Source organism: Anser brachyrhynchus (genome assembly GCF_964034855.1).
Source record: "Anser brachyrhynchus genome assembly, chromosome: 3".
In the NCBI taxonomy this organism is placed as follows: domain Eukaryota; kingdom Metazoa; phylum Chordata; class Aves; order Anseriformes; family Anatidae; genus Anser; species Anser brachyrhynchus.
Window position 1 is genome coordinate 55,395,706 of NC_137696.1, and position 18,935 is coordinate 55,414,640.

Below are 18,935 nucleotides of genomic sequence, written 5' to 3' on the forward strand. Positions count from 1 at the left end.
GTTCCTTCATGTTATATATATTTAATTGTTTTTGAGACTGCTTCACCTCAGACAAAGGAGATATAGGCCAACAAGGTCAGAAATTACAAAGAGGAGATTGAATGATGTACACACAATGAAAATACGTGGCCTTCTTTCTTAAGAAATGATGCTTAAAATTGCTTTGTTTTGGTCATTCCATTCACATAAATATGTTTCAAGCTGACCCTATAAAAACATCTAGTTTCTGAGGAATCTCAGTGGCTGTTGTAAGCACAAGTAGTTTTGCAGCCTCTGGTTATAAAACTATGAACTTTAGTCAGAACCAGCATGGTCGTTTTTCATTTGCTTCATCAAAGACAAATACCAGGTGCCAAGTTCAAACTGGACTAAACAGGGTACTTCTTCACAGAACACGCAGATGAGTTAGTAGACACAGGTTGCTGCGGACTCTAAATTTGTACTTGAGTCAAAAAGCAGTTAAACAAATTCATGCCAAAAAAAACCAAACCATACACACACACACACACACAAAAAAAAAACAACCCACAATTAGAGCTGTTTTATGAAAAATAAACAAATAAATGAATAAGGGTATTTTTATGGGAGAGAAAACAACAATAGCACACTAATCTGTCTGAGGACGTCCCAGGGCTGAAGGCACTGGACATTGGAGAGGATGTTGCAGAGGTATCATTACATGCCTGCCCTAGTGATTTGTCCTTCTCAAGACAACAGGTATCAGAGGCAGAAATGGCTACATTTGGACAATACTACAGAAATACATAAGGATTGGTAAACTCTGACAGTTAATAGTCATAATTTAGGCAATCTAACATCTTTCCAGGCTCTGGGCAGCCTGCTCTAGTGGTTGGCAACCCTGCCGAGAGCAGGGGGGTTTGAAACTAGATGATCTTTAGGGTCCTTTTTAACCCAGGCCATTCTATGATTCTATGATTCCCTTCTCTAAGAAGCTGTAAGTTTTTGCACGAAACTTCAAAAGGTGATATTTCTTAGGCTTTTCTGAAAAGCGTTCAATTCTTACATTTGGGGATGAACCACTGATAACCCTCAGGCTTATCACATAGAACAGAGAAGTTCATAAATGTCTCAGATCACAAAAGGGAAACACCACAAGGTATCTATTCTTAATAACGGTATATCTACAGAACCAGGAGACATGCATGTCCCCAGCGAGTATGGGATCAGTACAATTTTTTTTGTTGTTGTATTTTTCTTTAACTGCACAGAGCTGACTGGTGACTGTCTGGTACCACCAGTTTTCTACACACATATCTTTACCTGACCTTTCTGCAGGGTTAAGAGTGCTACTCCAAATACTAGAAGCTCCAATGCTTGCTGATGAAGCCTTAATCTCCAAGGTCTACTATGGCAGCACCAAGAAACTGCCTTCTTTACCTATCACAGGTTTGGAGACAGGCCTCTTCACAAGTTCTCTGGGAAAAAAAAAAAAAAGAAGTCTGAAATGCCTCTTCTGTCCTTCACAAAGAAGGCTCCATGCACAGATTTGAAGGAGAGAATCCGTATTGCTCAATAAATAATAGACAGTAGAATTTGAAATCCATTAAAAGTACCAATAGACTAAGTTCTGACTTCCTTGTTGTACTACAAATTAAAGTCCTACTCCATCACCCCAGGAAAGTTATCAATATTGAACACTAGTATCGAGCTCCTCAACTCCATTATATGTGAGAGCTTTCACTCTCACCTCACAGTATGCCATCAGTATTCCTGTAACAACTTACATAGGATCCTGTATTATGGAAAAAGCTGAGTCCCCTGTACTCCCAGAACTCCATGCACATTATTAGCACACATTGTGATTATGTCTGGTCCTGATCTGTTCTGTATTCCAGAAGTGCACTGGTAGTCATTACTGAGAACATAGCACACCTGCACTTTTGTATAAACAGGAATTGATTCAAAGGTAGTAGATTCATCTTCAGTCACTGGAGAGTTATTATGTCAGGAAGCTACTTAACGAAAAAGAAAACCAAGGGCAAAAGATACTTTTGTTGTCTAAGAGATCATAGTGTATTTGTAGTTATCCATCAGTGGGATCCCTAGGAGCACCACAAACAAAAAAATGAGAAGAGAGGTAACTACCTTATTCAAAAAGATTCAAAATCCTTGGACAAATACAGTTTGAAAAGATTATAAAGTTTGTGGTTGAACATCTTCAATTACTGCTTGCCCAGTATAATTTTCTCATATACAACCTAATCACTTTATTGGGTAATTTATTCAGAATTGCCACTGAAATGTGGAGTTCAGTTTCTAACATTTATGGATAGGCAAGGACTTTTCTTCAAGCAATTACAGCTGCTGCATTTGCAAGTTCTCACACACCATTACTGTCAAGTCAGCACTTGCTCGGGATTGCAGGCTTTCTAGGAAGCAACGAAAAAGAAGTTCCTAGAAATCGCCCTTCCCTAATGGCAGGAATTACTACTTTAATTCTCTCACTCAATCCCTGAGAACACTGATGTTCTCCTTCAGGAATTCTCATGTTGCAATTAACTCTGTACATGCTTTTTTTTTTTTTTTTTTTTTTTAGGAAAAAAAAAGTCTATGTGGGCTAAGAATTACTGGAAGGAAGCAAATCCAAGTGCCTTCTATTTGTGAAGTCTGAGGGCTGCCTAAAAATTGACCATATTTTCAAAATATTTTACCTGGATGTACTAGTACTATGTAGTAGTAGCACAAGTTCTTGGGAAGAGAAAACAACCTGCTCCTTTGGATCATTCCTTTGTTTTGTATAATAAGAAAAAAAAAACAGCAAAAACAACAACACACTACTTTTCCCATTTGGGTGGCAGCCAAATGAGTGGGAGCTATTTTTGACTCATTCTTTGCTAATGTTATAGCCATATGCCTCTCATAAGTGTCTACCTCTCTGTCTCCCTCTCTTTCTCATGGCTATAGAAGATACTCTTCTCAACACAAGATTCAAGCATAGAATTTTTCTTGTAAACAGAAAAGAGATTTTTGTATGATCTTCTCTTGTAGTTTCTTTGATTTCTAGAAGGCCAAAACCACTTCCAGTACCAAGTTACTTTTCTTCAACTGTTTATGCCACTAACGTATTTTCAGTGTTTTCCATTTAGTAACTACATACTTCAGGAAACCAAGCATGTCCTGCATCTTTGTATGGACTGCTGACTCAATGGGAGGTTTAGAACTTCACACCATTCTTCATACCCTTCAGATGAAAAGTCAGAACAGAGTAGTCCATTTTAACACGAGCAGAAAAAAACTGCTTCTGAATTTGAGATGCTAAGAAGCTACCCAGCTCAGGATGGACCTGACACTGAGTTTCCTTAGTGCTCAACCTCAGGCACTGCTCCAAGCAGCAGTCAGAACTTGTCTCGGCTCATCAAACTCAGTTGTTTCAACATTTTGAAGATTGTATGCTGACAGCGACATTAGGTGATAGACTGTACCTATCAAGTGACAAACACCCTTCCAACAGCTCTGTAGGATGTTTTCTGCTCTCTGATCTGATAGAAATAGCCTGAATAGAAGTCCTTTTCTCCCCAAAAAATGACAGTGACAAATGTTTCTCTGTTGGACTTGGCAAGCCCACATAGACCAGAGTTAAATGCAATTCTCACATGGAGAGGGTGTAGAACTCAGTACAGTTCAATCACTTGTGTGGAGGTCTAACTGCTGATTTACAAAATGCCTGCTCACCTCTTGGCAGATAATACAATGGCTGCCATTTGTGTGAACTGGGTGGGATGAGTACTCCTCTGCACCACAGGAGACAGTTATGAAATTGGTTATGGAACTCATGCAAACATCAGATTATGCTCACAGCAGTTCATCTGCTGGGACAACAAAATACATTGGCAGGCAATCAGCACAGACATTTTTCGACAGAGTGAAGTGAAACAAAGTGGGCAATTCATGATTCATTCATTGATTCAATTGATCTTTGAGGAGAAGGATTATTTGTCTGTGAACCTATTTGTGGCAGACAAGAACAAGAAATGTAGATTTTTTTTTTATTATTATTCCAAAGGAGATTGCAGGCCAAGTTCCCTTGGATGATTACTCATACCTTGGACATGCCAAAAGGATTGCTTTATCTGCTAATTCCTGTCTGGGTACAACAGAAAGACCAGCAATCAGATTGAGTGCAGCCAAAGTCACAGAATTACATAATCACTAAGGCTGGAAGGTAGCTCAGGAGCTTCAGAACTTCTCTTCATCATGAACTTTTTCTCAAGACCAATTTTAGTTTTGATTAATTTATATGAGATGGCATGGAGCCCTAATTTTCTCATATAGTGAGCAAAACACTTTAGGCTATGTACTTCATTGTTTTTATCCTTTACAGAAAGCAGGAATGAATTTCTACTGAGAGTTGATTTGAGTATTTTTCAGAATGTTTAAGGTTATGTTGTGTACTGGAGAAATTAAATCCAGCAGATGTTATTAGAACTCATTCTGCTGTGTCAGAGGTGTCCATAGGCGCTTCTCTGAGAAAATTCCTTTAATCCTATAAAGCTATCTCACAGAGCACCTCATAGAGCAATAGAATCAAGCTATTGACATACCATGACTTCTTCAAGATCTGTTGTACTTTATGTATCCTGACTCACCCTTCCTAACCACTGCTTTGGATTTCCATCGTACTTTTATACTGTGGAGTAGAGAAGCAGATGAAGTTCTTCCTTTATGTTCTCAGTATAAGGCAGGAGATCTAAGCTTCATCCCACAGAAGGGGTCAAAACTCTCTGATCTCAATCTCTTGGGCACCTATAATGAAGCATATTAAGGACAACTTATCTGAAAGAACTATGGCTGCTACACTTTTTAGTCAAAGCTTTTTTAAAGCAGATAAGACAGGAGAGCTGGAGGCTCATTTTATTTCCCAGACAAAGTAACAGATGGCTTTTAAGGTTTAAAGAGGAGGAAGTTTAATAATGTCCTTATATGTGATAAATCATAGGCATAATTAAGAGAAGACATTACCTGCAGTCAGGTTTTTGTTCATTTGCTCCCAGCTTATTTTTTGAAGAAAGTAGCTTCATTTATCCAATATTATATATTTCCAAAAATTTTAACCAGGCTGTCAATCAAAATACAATCACAATACCTGTTTTTCTTCTTTTGGAATCCATGAAAAAATTAGATCATCATCAAATAAAGGAAAGGAATAGTATACATATGCCATTGTAACAGCACAGAAGACAGTTTACAGAGCATATTCGTACTATAGTGGGATATCACAAAAGTTTTCTCACTCTATTATTTACATGTACATTTCCCATTGTGGATTTTAACAGTCAAAATTCCCACTTCTGGGATTAAAACAATCCTTATGTAGGCTTGTGACATTCAGCCTTCTCCATTACATGAGTAAACCGATGGAGCTGCAAAGGAACAGGACATATGAATCATGCTCCCTGGTGCCTCCTCTGTGCTCCTGTCTGCCGTGCCTGGAGAGATACAGGGGCACTCCTGGCTGCTCAGACTGTCACAGACGCTTTGAACTTGTACCTGCAGTGTGGGGAGGACAAAAGGATGCAATTAAAATTAATTGACTTTTTCCTAGAAATCAATTTTTTGTGCAGTTCACGCATCAGACCAATTACCCTAGATATAAGCATTTAACCAAATCTGTAAATAAACCTGATGAAATAATAATGCTAACTGATCAGAAAACAAGGCCAGCTGCCTTCCGTCAGCCCTCCTGGTATTTTATTAGATTGTTTCTTCTCTTTTCTCATTTACCTGGAGGTGGAAAGTTGTTAAACTCATCTAGCTGTTTTACAGGTTTTTATTACTGGCATTCATTACCCCATAAATACAGGTGCAAAGGAGATACAGCAGGATCTAATGTGTAGGTGTGCACCCATACACTCACACATCTGGCTGCAGCCCAGAGATACTCTTTGTGCACAAGGATATTTGCTGAAAAATAGGCAATAGAATTCTTAAAATGAACAGGGTCCTCTTAATAGATCTTGGGTGAACAGTGGTGTAAAGAACGATAAATTATGAGCCAGAGTAGTAAAACGGGAACCGTAAAAATTACAAACCTTCCTACTAGAATAAACTATACTCATATCCATAAGGAGAAAAATCTGATGGAAGATGCATGCTCCAAAGAGTAGGGCTGCCAGAGCAAACTGCTGCTTTTCCACTTATACTGGGAGGACCTGGGAAGTGCAGAACTCTGCTAGTTCCGTGGAAGGAACTGGGGAAAAATAATGAAAACAGCTTCTTGAGCTAGGCTGGGTTGCTGACTGAGCCAGAGAGGGCTACTGCAGCACAGCAAGGTGTGAGACGATGATTTCCAGAGGTATCTTTCAGCTTGGATTTTTATAATTTGTATAGTAGAAAACAACTTTGGAGGAACCTGCAAGTTCAAACCTTTAATTCAGTTCTTGGTTCAAACTTAGCTTTACAGGGACAGAAACTCAGGGCTATTCCCTTCAAAGGAAAAGCACTCAATGCAGCATGCTATGCAGTGTGTCATCTACTTTCTGCAAAAGCCAGTTTGTTCTGCCTATTTTTCCAGGCTTATTTTGTCTAGGAGTTCACATCACAAGGACCAGTTTTCTTATGAAATCCCAAGTACTTTAGTAATGTGGTTTTGGCTGGGCTAGATAGACCTTTTTTTGCTGCATTGTCATATCTGGCTACACTGAGGAAAAAAGGAGGTGCACTAAAATGAATGCTTTTGAAATTCTTTCAGATCTGAAAGACCAGCTTCTGTTTTTTTAAATGCATGAATAAAGATTAGGCCCACTTATTTTGTCTTCTGATTTGCTTAGCTCTAGTTCGCTACTAATCAGTGCTGCATTGTCCTTGTGCAGACGTCACTCAGAAGCTGCTAATCTTAGCTTTGCATTAAAATGAATTTTTTCTGTGATACAGTACTTGAACACAACTCTGGGCATATGTCCAGTCGGCTTGTTAAGGGGAAAATGTAGTGGATCTTTCTGATCTGTGCATGTGTGATTAATGCATTGCATATTGCAAGGGTTGCAAGGAAATATCTGGATAACTCTACCAGTCATTTGAAACCCACCCTTAATTTAAAAAGAAAACTGTGAGTGTGCTCTGCTAAAATATATGATCCAGCTAGGTTCTGGTTAGAGTGGCTGAGGCCACTTTGCTCACCCCCAGTGCCAGAGCAGCTGCAGCAGCTGCCTTTGATCGCAGGAGACAAGAGCAGTCTCTGAGGGCAACTGTGGCTGCAGGGCTGCAGCCTTGTCTGGGTGGGCAGCAGTTACCTCGCACATGTGAAGTCCACCCATCAGCATGCAACCTTGTGGTCCTAGGAAGCCAGTCCCACAAACAGGAGGTTTCTTGTGTGAGGAGATGGTATATTTAAAATAAAATAATAAAAAAAAATCAATAAATGCGGGGAATTTGGTGATACACATTGGTGTTCACATTAATTTGTTTTTGGTAAGTTAATGATGGTGTTCTTAATACCACCTTAATGCTAAGAACAGAAATAAGGAAAAAGTGGTTTGTTTTTTTCATGGTAATAATAAAAGAAAAAGAAAACGACTAGTACTGGCTGATGAGAGAGACACTGTGAGGTGTTTTTACCCAGCTGGGCAGCTGAGCTCCACCACACCACTCTCTCACTTCCCCTCCTCAAAGGGAAAGGGGGAGAAAATACAATGGAAAGGGCTCAGGGGTTGAGATAAGGACAGGGAGATCACTCAACAGTTATTGTGACAGGCAAAACAGACACAGCATAGGGAAATTAATATAATTTATTACATATTACTAACAAGCTAGAGCAGTGAGAAACAAAAATCAAACTACAAACACCGTCGCCCATCCACCCTTCTCTACGTCCTCCACCTGAGTGGCACAGAGGAATGGGGAATGGGGGCTGTGGTCAGTCCCTAACACAGATAAATATTAGGTACCTCTCCTGACTGTTCTTCAGACTCACACAGAACCACTGGAATTTAAATTAGGAAAAGATCTGTTAGGCCAGCCACTCTGTGCCTGCCAGCCACAGAGTCTCCTACCATGTATGAAGTACTTTGTCCAATGTTAACATGCGTTATTGACCCACACCTTTGACGGTGTTAGGATCTCATGCCCATACACTGACAACTGGAAACTAAAACTTAGTTATTTACAGGTCTAGATCAATGAACTGAGAATAGTTTATGCATTTTTTTCTGTTTTGCCATCTCCATGTCAGATTGAAGCAGAGATCTCCAGAGAGAATAGGTTAAAGAATAACATGTATTTTATTATTTTCATCATATTTTTCTACCCTGATGTAAAGACTGTGATTAGTAGTTTGTGTGTTGTACTGGTGTAGAATATTTAACATATAATGATACTGGATTCTTGTTAACTTCTTTGCCCTGTTCAGTGGTAATACCTTCTATGCTTTATATGAAGGTTGTTTGTTTTCTGCTCTGAGCCTGCATTTTCCAACGAACATGCTCAAAATTAGGCTCCTGAAGTGCACACTCTGAGACCTAGATAAATTGGCCTGATTCTAAAGGTACTGATCTCCTGTAATTCCCATGGAAGTCAACAGCAACTAGAGAAATTCAGGTATTAATCGCATCAATTAATTAGTTGCCTGAGTATGTATTCAGGTTCCTAATTTAAGTATCCAGGATGGTTAATGTTCTGAAAGCTGCAGCACAATTACTGAGTTTTGTCTTCCTCTTGCAAAGTCTCAGGCTTTGTATGAATAGCATGACACTTGAAATTTAATCAGTCCTGTTTCCTGTCCTTTTCATTTGCTCCTTCTCTGTATGCTATAATAGGATATCTGTAAGGGCATCTGACTCAACAATTTCATTTATTAATGGTGAAAATCATGATTGAAGCTAGCCAAATAACATCAAAATCTGCAAATGTTTCTTTAGATTTCTAAATTAGTTTGATTTTAAGTGTGCTCATTCCTGTCTCCTGTAAGAGTAGCAGCAACTCATTATCTGCTAGACTTGTTCCAAATAACAGATCTGTTAAGAATAGTAGTTCTAAATATGTCTTTAATGGAGTATGCAAGTAAGGCAGCAAGGTTACATAGTTACCTAAGGGAGAGGGTAAAACTGAAGGTTGGGTTTTCTCTTTTTTGAAATCATTTCGTTTAGAAAATGTTCTCTGTAGAATCCAGCCTTTAGAAAGACTGTGTCAGGATCTAGGATGGCAATAGAGGAAGAAGTTAGCTGAGCAATTTGTAAAGAAATCAAGAAAAGCAGATGCATTCAAGGTCTCTGTGATAATAACCAATCATATTAAAATGGCGCCTGAGGCTTTGAGAGCATATTGAGGGCATTCGTGGAACCCTGCAAAGTCTGAAAAAGGGGCTCGGAGACAGGTTATGGTTGAACTGCGAATGACAGCAGCAACTACAGAATATGCAGTAGGAGTAACAAATTGAATTCCCTGCTGTCATATTGCCAAGAAATAGGACAGAAGAAAATAAAAGAATTGAAACAAACAAACAAAAAGCAGTCAAAGAATGTCTTGGGATGGGGGGATTGGGATGCCAGATCAGAGTATGGCCTGTTCTGGATCAGGCAGGGTAAATTGCCTCCTTTCCATTCATACTGTTTGTGAATCTTCCATTAAAATAATTGTTATTGCATATGTCCTTTAAAATCAAAGGTTGAGCTTGGCTGTTCAAATATCTTTGCCAGCATTAAATTTTAGTCAGTTAATGAAATAATAAGATGGATTTCAGATGCTATATCTGGATTTGAAATCAGTGTCTTTGCTGATTACATGTACAAACCATTCAATCAAGGAACAACAACAACACAAATCTGCTTGCATATATTATTCCTGCTTATAAGATGAAATATTCATTTCTAATTAAAATAGGAGCTGAGAAATAATGACTTGCTGTAGAAGTTAAATAATAATCTCAAATAAATAATAGAATATGCTGTGGTCATTTTGCAGGCAGTTTGTACACAGTCCAGCTTTTAAGAAAAACAAATTAATCATAATAATTATTTGTCAAGCTCTCATAATAATTACTGTCTGTCTCTAAGAAAGGCACTGGAATCACTTCAGTTTATCTCCTGTGTTGCCTATTTCTATAATAAACATGTCAATTAGTGTTATTAACAAGCACAGTGTTAATGTCCTTACTATCTGCATTAGAGTAGGTTTTTTTTAAGTCTAAACTGCTTCCAACTTGATGAATTCTCCAAGTTCAGAATAGCAAGTAGAGTTTTATTGATTTCTAATTTTAAGACTTGAATATGATCATTCATTATATTTAGGTATTTGATCATAGCTACTAATAAGTCACTGTAATTTCATGACAGATTTCTGGTCAATTCCGTGAGTCTTCCAATAGTTGATCACAGTATTTTATTTGGTGATGAATGACCAGAAGGTAGAAGGGCCACATATAGATGTTCTTCTAACCATTCAGTGGGTTAAGTATCTACAGCTCACTCTGTTCATGATAGAATTAATTCCAATCATCATCACTAGAATGTGCATAAAAATGAAAGTTCATAATTTTATGTGCATTATGGGAGTTGTATGTATTGTCTCAATTTGGCTCATAAAGGCAGCCATGAAAAAGGTGGCACATAAATACAAAGTAATGTTTCTTTTCAAACCATTTGAACTGATGCTAAAAAATCTGACCTGTGTTTACCTGGGAGTCCAAGACACAGAAATTGATTTATCTCAAATAAAAACAATTATTTTCCTCTGTTGTTTTCCAGTCTATTAATTCCAAAGTACTGGAATTAAGACAATAGCCTAAATGAGGTAATCAATAACCTTAAAAATTAACCTTCTTGTCAATTTTTGGTAATGTTCCTTCACTACTGGACGTTATGTGAATTGAATTTCTCAAGCTGATTGCCTCGCAAGAACACACACAAAGGTCGTGAGCATGGATCCTTTTTATTTGGGGGGGGGGGGTAAGGCAGACAGGTTTTCTTTTTCCCTTCACTGAGCTATACTCCGTACATCTTGTACATCTATCAGTCTGTTTCATTAAAAAAACAGTCATCACTGCAGAGCTATTTCATGATGGTCATTCTACTAAAAGCTAGGAACAAAGAGAAGCAGTGCAAAGATTTCTTTCTAGGTCTTTGACAGCTTATAGGAGAGGATATGTACAGTCGTGTCAGAAGAGGTTTCAAACGCTGCCTTGCAGATGTGTTTAGAGGAGAAAGAATCTTAGCAAGTCATCCTCATATGGCCATATACCCTATTTTTTTTTCTTCAGTAAAATTCTTTATAACATCAACAGAATTTTAACCCAGAAGGAAGAAACAGAGAGGCTTTGGGCCATACTGTCATCCCCAACAGAAGCTTTATTAGGCTGTTGAGCTTCTCTCAAGCCATCTGGTGTAAGTATTTATCTCTAGACCTGTATTTAACACCACGTGCCATATTCATTAACTTGTAGAGAAAGTTCTCTCCTAGTTATCCAGCTTTCTGCTTATGTTCCTCTTGCTATACTTTCTGTGGCCATGTATCCTTGCAACTTTTTTTTTTTTTTTTTCGTGTGTGTGTGTGTGACCAGTTTCTTTTAGCTCTTACTGGCAGTAACAACCTTGCCGGGGGCAGCCCTCTCCTGGTGTGGCTGCCATGCAGGCAGCTCTGCTGTTGGCATGGCCCTTAGGTAGCATGTTATATTTCCTTTTGAGCCCTTTCTTTTCTGCTAGCCAACACAAGAGAGAGAATAGGCAATGCAGATTTATGGAGAAAGGGAAAAAGAACTTTTTCTCCACTGCAGGCCTGTTTTTCACTCCCCTGCCTCCCTCTCCAGTGATGCAGTGCTGGCACAGTCACGCTGCTAGCTGCTCAGAGGTCTCCAGCTTCCCCCTAGCCTCTCCCAAAGCCAGAGAAAGGCTGCAGCACTGCGCACCATCTGGGAGTGTCAGTGAATGTATAATATCTCACCCAGGCATGCTTGCTTGCTCACCTGAGCACTGTCACGTACTGACATCAGGCATGGCCCCGCTTCCTCTTCGCGTGAAGCTGCAGCCAGCCTTTGGGAAATGACGGTCTCATCTTCTGCCTAGCTCCTGTGGGTCAGTAAAAATGAGATGTAAAAGGAAAGTTCTCTCTGCTCTCTTGGGCACAGGCACATTGGAACACGGGTTTGTCATCTCCCACAATGTGAGCATGAGTTATGTGCATTGTCACTTGGTGTTTACATCTTAAATCTGCTTTTCCTGGAGTCATATGGCTGTGTGAGAGTCTGAATGTCCATAGAGAGAGGCAGAAAAGGCAGGGAGGCGAAGGGAGCTTCAGACTCCTCTGTCTGCTTAGCAAAGTTTGCAGACTGTGGAAGACAATAGCAGTTAGGAGATCTGTTTCCTTTTGTTTTGCTCTTAAGTTGTGTTGTGTAAGGGCTGGACCTGTGAGTTCAGCATTGGCTAAGGGCTGGCAGCACTGCTCAGTCCCCTGCCCAGAGCCTAGTGACTCTGAGACTCTCCTGCATCTGATTAATGAGTGAGTCAGCAGCTTGTGCAGACATTTCCCCTCATAATATTTCAGCTTCACTGTGGCACTGTCGTATTTGTGTATGCCAGCCTCATTCTAGAGTCTTTGACACTAAGCTCTTAAAGCCCTGATGTGCTTACATAACGTGATATGGAGAACCAAGAAAGTAAATTTAATTAAAAATTTCCCTACTGCTTCTAACACACAGGGCGAGACAAAAGGAAGACACGTCTTTTTGAACACTGAAGGATAATGTGGCATCCTTACAAAAACAGGCAGGGAAGCTGAAGACACTGATGTTGTGTAGTGTGTCTAAAAAGAGGACTGATCTTTTAAGGTTTAAGTGTTAGACATCTGAACCAAAGAGGAACCTGCGCCTCTTGATGGCTGAATTCTTATCTTGGTTTTCTTTAGTGATTGAGTTGATATCCATGAAAGATATGTAGGTGAAAGTAAGGGAAAAAAAGACCCTCATATATTCACCAGCTCAGCTTTATTCCAGGAGAAAAAAGGTCATTAGTTATTTGTCTAACTTTGCTAGTGAAAATATATAACTCCTTGCACACAGCTTTTGCTGCAGTCAGCATCCAGTTAATGCCGTGGCCTTTGAATTGTTTTCACTTCTCTCTGTAGTTTTATCTAAAACTAGAAATACACCAATCCCAATTAAAAGGCAACTTTCACCAGGCGTAGCAGTAGTATCTGGCAGACCCGTAGGTTTCCTTGTGCTCAAAAAGAAAATAGCAGGGTATCTCAACCGGTAACTGTAATCGTATCCTAGCTTTTCAGGGAAAAAAGTGCATCAAATATAATTGCATGAAGAGAATCTCTTTGCTTGGGGAAATAAAAACATTTAAAGAATGGAAGTGAAACATTTCTGATTTAATGACAGCCTGAAAATGAATTCTGTAACCCTGTGAACTCCATTTATTGCTTCATGAGTACTGTAAAATTTCCAATGTTTATTGGTGTGTTTTCAAATCAAACCCTCACATTGTAGGATATTCCCCCTCTCACCTGCCCTGGTGAAAGCTTTCTGTACTCTTGCCAAATGGCAGAGCCACTTGCTATTCTATTGAGAGCACTGCACTATTTTGTATAGATCGGTGACAGGAGGCAGTTAGGGAAAGATCCTTTTTCTTAAATAATACTTCCTTCCTGACCCTTACCTGACAAGTAGTAGAGTTTCATCCAGTCAAACAAATAGTTTACATTACAATGGGAATCAATTATCTGTTTTATCTTGTGTCTTTTTGATAGCTCTTCTACCATCCTTCCTGTGTGTCCTATCAGTCAGGACCCTCTCATCTCGCTGTATTTAGTTGCTTCTTGAACTTGCTTCCCTGCTGCAAACATGCGGACATCAATGTGGGAAGTGACCATTACACATATGGTCTGCTTTTGTTTGAAAACAATAAAAGAGCTGCTTTCTGGGGGCAGAAACCATACTTGAGAAAATAATTTACCATGATAGGATTATCTGTTGTAGGTTAAATGAAACATTTATTATGGTCTGTGGCAAATTTTTCAGTCTATCATTCTGTCTCATGAAAATTGCAAGTAATTTTTAAATTCAGATTGAAACAAAGCCTTTTATTTTCTTATCCTATTTTTGGTTGGTGAAACAAACAAACAAAATCAGTTTTGCACAAATTTCCAGCAGTCTCATTAGCTTGTACATAGAGCCACCAAGGTCATTGAGACAGTCCATTACAATAATCTAAGCAAAGTCTGCAGCCCTGATCCACAATTACTTGTTCTGATCACTCACTAACATTTACTGGCCTCTCCTTCTCAGGCAGGCAGCTACAGCTGGAATTGCCTGGATAACAGGCAGTTACTTTTGAAAACACAACTTCAGATAATTTTTTTTTTTTTAATTTTGTAGCTGCTTATTTGATTGTGGGCTGAAACAGATGGGCATTTGGATGTTTTTGTATACAACAAATAACTTTTATGAATCCGACACCTTAGCTCTAACTACATTTGGACTTAATGAGAGCAGTGGAGTCAACAAATTCCTCTCTATACCATCAATAAATGAAGATTTTATTCAGATTCCATTGCCATATAATATTAATGAACAGAATGCATTTGCTTTTAAAAAGATGATATGCAGAGAAAGCCATTTACTGTGCAGGTTGTGAACACATCATCTCTATACTAATTACAATTAGAGGCATTATAATCTTTAGTAACCATTTTGCAATGCCTTAAGGTGAATTTTGTTAAATAATTATGTTGTTATCCTTGTTGTTAGATAACATAAGAGATGTTATAAATAGAACGTGAGAAAGAAAGAACTGGCAATATTTGTAAAATACCTGAACTCATAATGCCAAATGAGCTTAAACAAAAGAAGCCTTTTGCAAAAGTTATTTAATAGAATCTTAATTTGGCTCTTAATAACATGATAAATAACAAGATAAAATGATCCCAAAAAAGGAAAAGAAAAAATATACAAGGAATATGTGACAAAAGAGAAATGTAGAATTAATTGCATTTTCTCTCCTATGTGTCCAAAGATAAAGCTCTAATTAGATAGTTATTCATCTAAATAAAAGTGCCCTATTTTTTCCAAGGAGACAGATATCCTAAAATTAAAACAAAAACAAACCAAAAAAAATTGAGCTAAGTCTGTTCATCACCTTTCATGTGCCGTTTAGTTGCCAAAATAATCTTTAGCTGCTACTGTTAGGGACCCAGATTTGAAATGACCTAACTTTTCAGCATGTTGGCCTTCTGCCCTGCTCCCTGCAAGATCCTATGGCACAAATTTGGTGGGGTCCAAGTTTGTCAGGTCTTCTCTTATAAGACACTGCAAGATATGTGACTTCCATTATTTGCCAAGGGCATGTTATATCACTCACAAACTTGTACAGAGCCAGATGGTCATGTTTGCTCGGAGTCATTGGTAAGGCAGTGTATGCTGGGACTGAAAGAGAGGATAGGAAATCTGCCTCCACGATTTCTCCAACACATGGGGACATTTGCTGCAAACCTGGGTACCGCTCTACCAGATCATGGAGTTACCATGATCTGCTGCCTGGCATCTTGTCAGGGAAGCACTCTTCACTCTTTGGTGTGGCTTTGTGCCAGGTTGTTTTGCACACAGCCCAAGTATGGCAGACTTCTTTTTTTCATCTTCCCAGGGAAATTTAGCCCTGGTTGTACTTCCAAAATCATTTCTTTGCTTAAATGAGCACTCATATTGAAAGTAGCCCCCCACCACGCAACTGGTAATAAAGCTAAAATCTCATATGGTTTACCCACAAAGCATTTCAGTCCTGGGAAGGACCACTACAGTTGAAGAAGGCAGTGTGTACCATTTCTAAGACCTTCATTCTTCTGTCATGACTGCCAGAAAAGATGATAGCTTTCATAAGAGATACTAACTGGACCAAGAGAACAAAATATCTTTTTATATGATATTAAATATTCAGCATATGACAGTTCGTTTTGCAGTCTGCAACAAACTATAAAAATATCTGCTTATTCCAGATCAAACATTATCATTTATAACAATTTTATTCAACAGATTTTGTCTTTTTTTTTGTCTTTTTATTCTAATCAGGAGTCATCTGTGAACAGACTGTGTTCTTTATCAAATGTGCATATTTGTTCAAAATTTACCAACTGGCTAGGTATTGATCCAATTCTCCAACCAAAATGTTTTTACATTTCTTTCCATCCCAAATTCCTTCCTGCCCTAACCTTTCTGAGGACCACAAACAAGTAATCATTCGTGCTTAATTTCTTGCTGAATATTAGTATAGGCTTTTCCTGTCTTCACCTTCTACCTTAAAGTTTACGTCACTTCTAGCCCTCATTTGGTATTATAGTTTTTCTCAATTTCAGTTTATCAAGTGAGATTTGTATGAGTACCCTCTCTGCTCTTGAGAACACCAATAGTTGCACACCTACTTCACAGCAAAGGCATTAGACTGTATTCATGGTTGCTTTACATTCAGCTCCTTGTAAGTACCTACCTGGAGATAATACTAGTTAATTTTGAGGCACATTACAGTAAAAGGAAAGACTAACAATTTGTTTCATGAGATTTTATTCTGTCCTGCATCTACTTAGGTATTACGTTTAGATGTGCTGGGAGCATTTTTCAGTTGTGTACAGTCAGGGTGTTTTTTGATGTTGTTGTGATTTTTTTTTTTTTAAGTAGACTACGTGTGTATAGACTCCCTCTTTTTTTCGTCTTTCATATGATGACTGACAAATAAAAGAGAATAAAAACAAAATTTTGATAAGAAAAAATGACCCAAACCTTTGAGGAATTGTTTAAAGGAAATTATTAAAGGAAGATTTGCATTGCATCCAATAGAAAAATAAGTAAGTGTGAAATTTAGGACACCTGAATACTTCAATGTCATTCAAAAAGGTAATGGCCTAATTCAAGTGATTTCAATTAATCCGATACTAACATGACTTACAATTTTTCTTTGCGTAGTAAAAACTAAGGTCCCTTGAAAATATAAATAAATAAGAAAGGTAACAAAATACTTTTTTATTTTTAATGTTAATTCACCCTAGTGTTCAGGTTAGTTTTTGTAGATCAGTAATATTTTTGAGAGAGAAGAAGTAAAAGTGAAAGTTTCACAGTCCAGAGTTCTGCTTTGCTCTTTTCAAAGACTCATTAAGGGAAAAATAGCAACTTTATAGACAAGGCTCATAACAAAAAAAATATAGTTCTTGCATTTCTTAAAAAGCTGTCCTGTGAAAGTTTAATTGATCATTGATTTCCTGTATTTTATCTCTGGCTAAACATAATTACATGATCTCACTTTCTTAAAAAAACAGTTCTTACTTATTGTTGTAAGTGAATTTTTACAAGCCCAAATACGTGAGTATATCAATAACTTATAATGGTGGAAATGAAATAAATTGGATTTTGCCAGCAGGAAGTTAAATTTAGATAAAGCGTGACTTCTCATGGTAGATTTACTGTGAAATAGCTTATTTGCACATAGGGAATTTTATATTACTGATCTGTGGACAATTCATTACCAGATGAGGCTTCTTATGGTACTTTCCACTAGAGTGCAACTATTTCTGCAAGTGCAGAAAGGCAGTCACCTCTGCAGTGTGGGGCTACGTTTCAAGCCTCAATGCAAGCTATTCACTCATACTTAGTCGAAAGCAAATCCTCCCACCATCAAATATTTATTCTCTTTGGAGGTACGCATATTATATTGAAATACGAGAAACCAAATCTGTGCTTTGCTAAGGTCATACATACTTGAGGAAAATAGTCTCATTTTAAAACATTTCTACCTCTGGCAGCCATCTGAATGTTTGTCTCAGGAAAAGTGTATGGATACTGCCATTATCTCCTGAAAGGGTCACTGAAGTGTATGTTCCTATACATTTTTTTCATTAATTGAGAAATTAGGAAGGCATCTCAGATAAACTCTCAGGTAGAAAACCATTGTGACCTCTTTTTGTCATTTTGTGATCTCTTCAGCTGCTGGCCACCAAGAGGCTACCATGGCAGAGAACTGCAGTGCTGAGTTCAGGGTCTTTCCACCTCTCTTTCATGTCAGGATGGAGAACACATTCATTTTCTACATTCATTTTCCTCTACAGGAAGGCAGAAGCAGTGGTAAATTCACACTGTGTTAGTCCTAAGGGACTAATCAGCAGATAAAACACACCTAGGGATAATATATTCAGACCACACATAAACTAGTTTGGGGAACAAATGCCTAGACTGTGCCATGCGTACTGTAAGTGAGTAGTACATGCAGTGCCATAGTGTTTGTTTCCCTGGTTAAATATTCTGTCGGTGTACATATAAGGTTTCTATTCTCACTGTATTTTATAACATGGATCTGAATGGGATGTGATTTGAAGGGAGTTACGAATCTTTTCCTGCAAGGAAAGTGGCAGATATGTTGCCTCTGGGAAATATTTATCTGGCTGCTCCTTGTTTGGTGGTGCTGGCAGCGAGTGCATCTCAGTGTGAGGAACATACAAACCCAGTCAGTCAGATTATGTGTATTTTCACAATGCTTTCTTTCTTCACCATCACAACTGCTTGCTATGCTCTGCTCATCTGGAAAATAGCTACTGAAGCAAGACTTCCTTGCCCAGTTGCAACCAATGTCCTGTGCAAGGGAAACCCAGAGAACAAAACCTAGAAATCCCTTTCTTCGGAATCTGTGCTAATCCCCAGGTGATGTTTCTGAGTTGTAGGGCAAACAAATGGAGAAGGCCTCCCAAATCTGAGTCTTTCCCAAGGATGAATGTAAGGTTTGTCTTGATTACCTGCTTTGAAAGCCATACAATATCTGCACTGGGAGAAGGAGCTGGTTTTTAACTTGAAAGTTTCAGTGAACTTGTAGTTTTTCCTCTTTTCTTCATATGAAAATGACAGCTACCTTCTCCAACCTGGCTTTGAGAAGTGTCAGTTAACACCTAGTCTCTCACACATCCTACTTTCCTAGCGCAGACAAGGTGTTACTTAGACAAAGTACCAGAGACTGGGT

General features: G+C 38.4%; 1 protein-coding gene across 7 annotated transcripts in view; it reads left to right on the top strand.

Moving 5' to 3' along the window:
• The window catches only part of GRM1 (glutamate metabotropic receptor 1), a 186,549-nt gene that overhangs the window by 121,657 nt on the left and 45,957 nt on the right, over positions 1-18,935 (top strand). The gene's annotated exons all lie outside the window — the stretch shown is intronic.